The following is a 7,077-nucleotide window of genomic DNA, read 5'->3' as shown; positions in this document are numbered from 1 at the left end:
GCGACCTAGTACCTACATCTTGCCTTTGAAATAGACCTACTCTTTGGATGTGTGTGAACTACATATTCATTCATGTTTTCATATAGTTTGTTTTACTTGTGTACAAAAATGTTTAGACATAGTTAGATACATTAGACTCGGAGGTAAAAAAACTGCTGGTTTTCTGTTATACCTGATAATTAATTGCACCCACCTGGTGTGCCAGGTCTAAATCAGTCCCTGATTAGAGCTGAACAATGAAAACAAACAGTGGAACTGGCTTCGAGGTCCAGAGTTGAATTTGAGGGCAACGAGAGTAACCGAATATGACAAATGGTAGAAGACCTACATTTTTTAGCACCTCTGTAGAATTGTATGGGTTTAGCGCCATCTACAGGCAAAATGAAACTCAATCTGGAGACAAGTGTGTCATTTTACTTCCACGCTGTAGATGGCAGAATGTATCACTTCGCTTTGGGTATACATTGCCATCCAAAGAAGAAAAGAAACCATGCGCATTGTGATGGAATCGTAACTTTTCTGGCCCGTTGATGAACGCCCATTTCTGCTTTTATACTCTGCCAGCCCAACGAATTACAGTGTTCTTTCGTGTATTGGGCTAGCCTGAAAGGCTGTGAGGTTGACCATCTCACTGATACTGTTCTACATGACTGTTGGGAATATACTAGTAGACAAGGCAGTGGTTTTGGTTGGAAAGTTGGAAAGCTTGCTGATGAGAGTGGTTTGCGGGAGTTGGAGGTTGGCCCTCCTGTGGTGATAGGAGATGTTCCACCCAGTGGCGGTTCTGGAGGGTGGGGGTGGGGGTGGGGGGCAGTGCCGCTGTGACAACAATTTTGGACCCCCTTGTGGCCCCCCTAAATGTGGAGTATGAAATCATTTTTACATAACTAATTTTTGCTATCATTCTTTTTTTACATCCGTTATTAGACAGTGGCAACGATGATGATTATGAACATGGTCTTTTGCCTGCTAATGCCTGCAATGCAGTGAAGAAAACAATGACAACAATAATATCTAATGTAACTGGCCCCTCTAACAGTACAACTGGCCCCAGCTTGGCCCTCCCAGTTGAAATGTCTAGAACCGCCACTGGTTCCTCCGAGGCTACTCTCACCCGTATGAAAAAGATATTGCAGTCAAACTGCAGTACAATGTGGTATAACTGAAGTTAGAGTGCAGTATGCTGCAAATACTGGGTCCAAAATAACACCGTTTTTTCACAGCAGTAATTTTGCAGTATAACTGCAGTTATAGTACAGTATAACTGCAGTTCAACTGCAGTACACTGTAGTTATTCTGCAATTTCTGTATCCAAAGGGGTAAAAGTAATCAAATCAAATAAAGTGACATTGGAAAAATGGTTGACAATTACATTGGTATAAGTTGTTATGCATTTCTACCACTTTTCACAGAGGGATCCAAGGACCCAGATAGTGGGCGCAAAAGAGCAGGCGTTTACCTTGTTGAATTTGATGTGCAGATACAGTGCCTTGCGAAAGTATTCGGCCCCCTTGAACTTTGCGACCTTTTGCCACATTTCAGGCTTCAAACATAAAGATATAAAACTGTATTTGTTTGTGAAGAATCAACAAGTGGGACACAATCATGAAGTGGAACGACATTTATTGGATATTTCAAACTTTTTGAACAAATCAAAAACTGAAAAATTGGGCGTGCAAAATTATTCAGCCCCTTTACTTTCAGTGCAGCAAACTCTCTCCAGAAGTTCAGTGAGGATCTCTGAATGATCCAATGTTGACCTAAATGACTAATGATGATAAATACAATCCACCTGTGTGTAATCAAGTCTCCGTATAAATGCACCTGCACTGTGATAGTCTCAGAGGTCCGTTAAAAGCGCAGAGAGCATCATGAAGAACAAGGAACACACCAGGCAGGTCCGAGATACTGTTGCGAAGAAGTTTAAAGCCAGATTTGGATACAAAAAGATTTCCCAAGCTTTAAACATCCCAAGGAGTATCAGACCACTGCAAATCTACCAAGACCTGGCCGTCCCTCTAAACTTTCAGCTCATACAAGGAGAAGACTGATCAGAGATGCAGCCAAGAGGCCCATGATCACTCTGGATGAACTGCAGAGATCTACAGCTGAGGTGGGAGACTCTGTCCATAGGACAACAATCAGTCGTATATTGCACAAATCTGGCATTTATGGAAGAGTGGCAAGAAGAAAGCCATTTCTTAAAGATATCCATAAAAAGTGTTGTTTAAAGTTTGCCACAAGCCACCTGGGAGACACACCAAACATGTGGAAGAAGGTGCTCTGGTCAGATGAAACCAAAATGGAACTTTTTGGCAACAATGCAAAACATTATGTTTGGCGTAAAAGCAACACAGCTCATCACCCTGAACACACCATCTCCACTGTCAAACATGGTGGTGGCAGCATCATGGTTTGGACCTGCTTTTCTTCAGCAGGGACAGGGAAGATGGTTAAAATTGATGGGAAGATGGATGGAGCCAAATACAGGACCATTCTGGAAGAAAACCTGATGGAGTCTGCAAAAGACCTGAGACTGGGACAGAGATTTGTCTTCCAACAAGACAATGATCCAAAACATAAAGCAAAATCTACAATGGAATGGTTCAAAAATAAACATATCCAGGTGTTAGAATGGCCAAGTCAAAGTCCAGACCTGAATCCAATCGAGAATCTGTGGAAAGAACTGAAAACTGCTGTTCACAAATGCTCTCCATCCAACCTCACTGAGCTCGAGCTGTTTTGCAAGGAGGAATGGGAAAAAATTTCAGTCTCTCGATGTGCAAAACTGTTTTTGTTTTGTTTAAAAAGTGTGAAATATCCAATAAATGTCGTTCCACTTCATGATTGTGTCCCACTTGTTGTTGATTCTTCACAAAAAAATACAGTTTTATATCTTTATGTTTGAAGCCTGAAATGTGGCAAAAGGTCACAAAGTTCAAGGGGGCCGAATACTTTCGCAAGGCACTGTATGTAGAAGACTAACAGATGAACTGTCAGTATACTCAGTTGAACTGTTGGCGATAGTAGTTGCCCTCCAGTGGGTGGAGGACGTACAATATGTCAGAATTATAGTATGCTCAGATTCTCTGTCTGCATTGAATAGTTTATCATCTGGTAAATCTCATAGGAGTGACCTACGGTACTATTGAAGGTATTAATGTTATTATGGAGAATTGAGACTGGGGGTAGTAGTGAGATTCTGCTGGGTCCCAGCACATTTGGGTGTGGAGGGGAATGAAATTGTAGACCAGTTAGCTAAAAGAGCTTTGAAACAAGATATAATTGATATTAATGTTCCACTGGGTAGAGGTGAGGCCAGATGTAAGATCAGAGCCATTTCCTTAATGTTCTGGTTGTTCTAAACAAGTTTCTGGGGATTCAGAAGTCTCTAAAAAATAATGGCTAGATAGCTAGATAGTGTAGTTTAACATATTGTAAATAATTAACTTAAGGTGTGAATTTAGCATAGGTGTAACGGATGTGAAACGGCTAGCTTAGTTAGCGGTGGTGGGTGCGCGCTAAATAGAGTTTCAATTGGTGACGTCACTTAGTCGCGGCTTTTGTGGAGCGATGGGTAACGATGCTTCGTGGGTGACTGTTGTTGATGTGTGCAGAGGGTCCCTGATTCGCGCCCGGGTATGGGCGAGGGGACGGTCTAAAGTTATACTGTTACATAGGCTCTCCAGAAACTACACTGAACAAAAATATGAACGCAGCATGCAACGATATAAAAAGTTTTACTGAATTACAGTTAATTTAACAAAATCAGTCGGTTGAAATATATTAATTAGGTCCTAATCTATGGATTTCACATGACTGGGAATACAGATATGCATATGTTGGTCACAGATACCTTTAAAAAAAAGGTTGGGGCGTGGATCAAAAAACAAAGTATTTAATAGAGCTGTGGCAGTCATGAAATTTTGTCAGCCGGTGATTGTCAAGCAAATAATTGCCGTTCTTACGGTAATTGACCGTTAATTAACATAAACACATTTAGCATCTCCTGGCTTCCAAGCATAGTCCACAAGCCACTGATGCAGACCTTTGGAACATCTACAACATCTAAAAGTCGAATAAATCCATTTAATATAACCTACACCATCGCAATAAGTCCATTCTTTATTTTAGACAGGTCTAAAGAAACATGACATGAAGAAAATGTAGTCTATTTCAGAAGAACAGAATAACATACCCTAACTTCACACGAGACTGCTGAGGGGAGAACGGCTCATAATAATGGACAGAACAGAGCAAATGGAATGGCATCAAACACCTGAAAACCACGTGTTTGATGTATTTGATACCGTTCCACTGAATCTGCGCCAGTCATTACCACGAGCCTGTCCTCCTCAATTAAGGCGCCACCAACCTCCTGTGTCTGAGTTGTCCTTATTTTAGGCCCTGATGTGGCTATGTCATATAGCTGTTTTAGCTAATTTAGCTGATAAGATTTGCTTCGAATTCTGTAGCATTATTTTTGTATTATTTTATAGTATGAAGAGTACAATTGAACATAGCATAATAAAATAGAAAGGATAACACGCACATGTGGCTGTCCTGTGTTGATTGGTTAACAAATAAACTGGTCCTCTTATATGCATCATTTAGTTATCTGTGCAACTTTAGTTGTGATACAAACGTTGGGCTATATGTTTTGATGTTTAATTACATTCTAAGGCTGCATGATAGGACTTGAATTATGATTTGAAAAAAGGCGCAATCTGCACACTCTTCAACAGTCTCTCATTCACAATTTGACAAGCACTTTATAATATTCGCATCAGCCCTCGAATTTCCCGGCAGCATCCCCCCTGTGTGGCCGTAATGTCCCCTAAAAAATGCATGCCTTTTGCGGCCAGAGTGGCCGTTGTCCCCTTAGGCTGAATATAATACCCTAAGTATAATTCCCTTCTCCCTGCTGCTCCAAAGCAACTCTAGCTCACATGGCTCTCTTAGATGTCGCCAATGCCCGTCACGTGATCGGGTTCTTCTCACACGCATTTCAGGTAAGAAGTAGGCTTCAAGTGAGTGAAGACAGACACATCACAGACGCCACTGCACGAATTCCGAGGCGCATATTGAAGATAGAACTGTGCACATTTAGCCTACTTTTCGTCAGCCAACAAGATGAGTAGGCATAACAAACAGCAAAAGCACTCGCCTATGTCAATATACTGTCCCTCATAGTACAAAAGTTGACTTATTATATTGGCCAACTTGTCCTTCTATGCAAGAAATAAATATTCCAAGCATACTTTGGGACAGTTGTTCTTCACCACGCTGTCTGTGTGGGTGGACCATTTCAGTTTGTCCGTGATGTACACAGAGGAACTTAACAACGTTCCTCCTTCTCCACTAATGTCCCGTCAATGTGGATAGGGGGCTGCTCTCTCTGTTTCCTGAAGTCCCTGATCATCTCCTTTGTTGACATTGAGTGTGAGGTTATTTTCCTCACACCACACTCCGAGGGCCCTCACCTCCTCCACGTAGGCCGTCTCGTCGTTGTTGGTAATCAAGCCTACAGCGGTAGTGTCGTCTGCAAACTTGATGATTGAGTTGGAGGCGTGCATGGCCACGCAGTCATGGGTGAACAGGGAGTACGGAGAGGGCTGAGAACGCACCCTTGTGAGGTCCCAGTGTTGAGGATCAGCAGGGTGGGAGATGTTGTTTCCTACCCTCACCACCTGGGGACGGCCCGTCATGAAGTCCAGGACCCAGTTGCACAGGGCGGGGTCGAGACCCAGAGTCTTGAGCTTAACAACGAGTTTGGAGGGTAGTATGGTGTTAAATGCTGAGCTGTAATCGATGAACAGCATTCATACATAGGTATTCCTCTTGTCCCGATGGGTTAGGGCAGTGTGCAGTGTGATTGCGTCATCTGTGGACCTATTTGGGCGGTAAGCAAATTGGAGTGGGTCTAGGGTGTCAGGTAGGGTGGAGGTGATATGATCCTTGACTAGTCTCTCAAAGCACTTCATGATGATGATGGAAGTGAGTTCTACGGGGCGATAGTCGTTTAGCTCAGTTACCTTAGCTTTCTTGGGAACAGGAATAATGGTGGCTCTCTTGAAGCATGTGGGAACAGCAGTCTGGGATAAGGATTGATTGAATATGTCTGTAAACACACCAGCCAGCTGGTCTGCGCATGCTCTGAGGGCGCGGCTAGGGATGCCGTCTGGGCCAGCGGCATTGCGAGGGTTAACACGTTTACATGTTTTACTCATGTTGGCTGCGGTGAAGGAGCGGGCTGTGTCGGTGGCACTTTATTGTGGAACATCAGTGGCACATCAAAGCGAACCAATAGTAGGTCACTCCTATGAGATTTACCAGATGATAAACTATTCAATATAGACAGAGAATATGAGCATACTATAATTCTAACAGGTTGTACGTCCTCCACCCACTGGAGGGCAACTACTATCGCCAACAGTTCAACTGAGTATACTGACAGTTCATCTGTTAGTCTTCTACATATCTGCACATCAAATTCAGGAATGTAAACGCCTGCTCCTGTGATCCCACTATCTGGGTCCTTAGATCCACCTGTGAAAAGAAGTAAAAAACACAAAAACTTCTATCAATGTAATTATCAATAAGTTTACATTGGCACGAATAAATTGTTTTCTCTATTAGAAAATATGTTAATGCAATTACAATGATTTGAATTGTGGCCAATGTAATGGGCGGAGTAGTCCAGCAACACTCGGTATTATTCAGAGCCTCATGAAATGACACCATATTTAGATTCTACAGACCCTATATGCATTACAGTACTTCCCACCCCACTTTTACATTGGCACACATAATTGTTTTTTCCCTATAAGCCAAGATGTAATGCGGACAGTGGCAATTGTAGCATGTAAATATTGGTGCGTCAAAAAAAAAGAAAATGTGGGATGCATGCCAGCAAAGCCACTACACAACACATTAATTGCACTATAACAGTGACCACAAATTCTTAGGAACTACATTTATTTAACTAGGCAAGTCAGTTAAGAACAAATTCTTACCTTCAATGATGGCCTAGGAACAGTGGGTTAACTGCCTTGTTCAGGGGCAGAATGACAGATT

The sequence above is a fragment of the Oncorhynchus masou genome, chromosome 30, assembly GCF_036934945.1.
Source record: "Oncorhynchus masou masou isolate Uvic2021 chromosome 30, UVic_Omas_1.1, whole genome shotgun sequence".
Taxonomy (NCBI): Eukaryota; Metazoa; Chordata; class Actinopteri; order Salmoniformes; family Salmonidae; genus Oncorhynchus; species Oncorhynchus masou.
The sequence above is the reverse complement of the archived record's forward strand: the minus strand, read 5'-3'. Positions refer to the sequence as shown.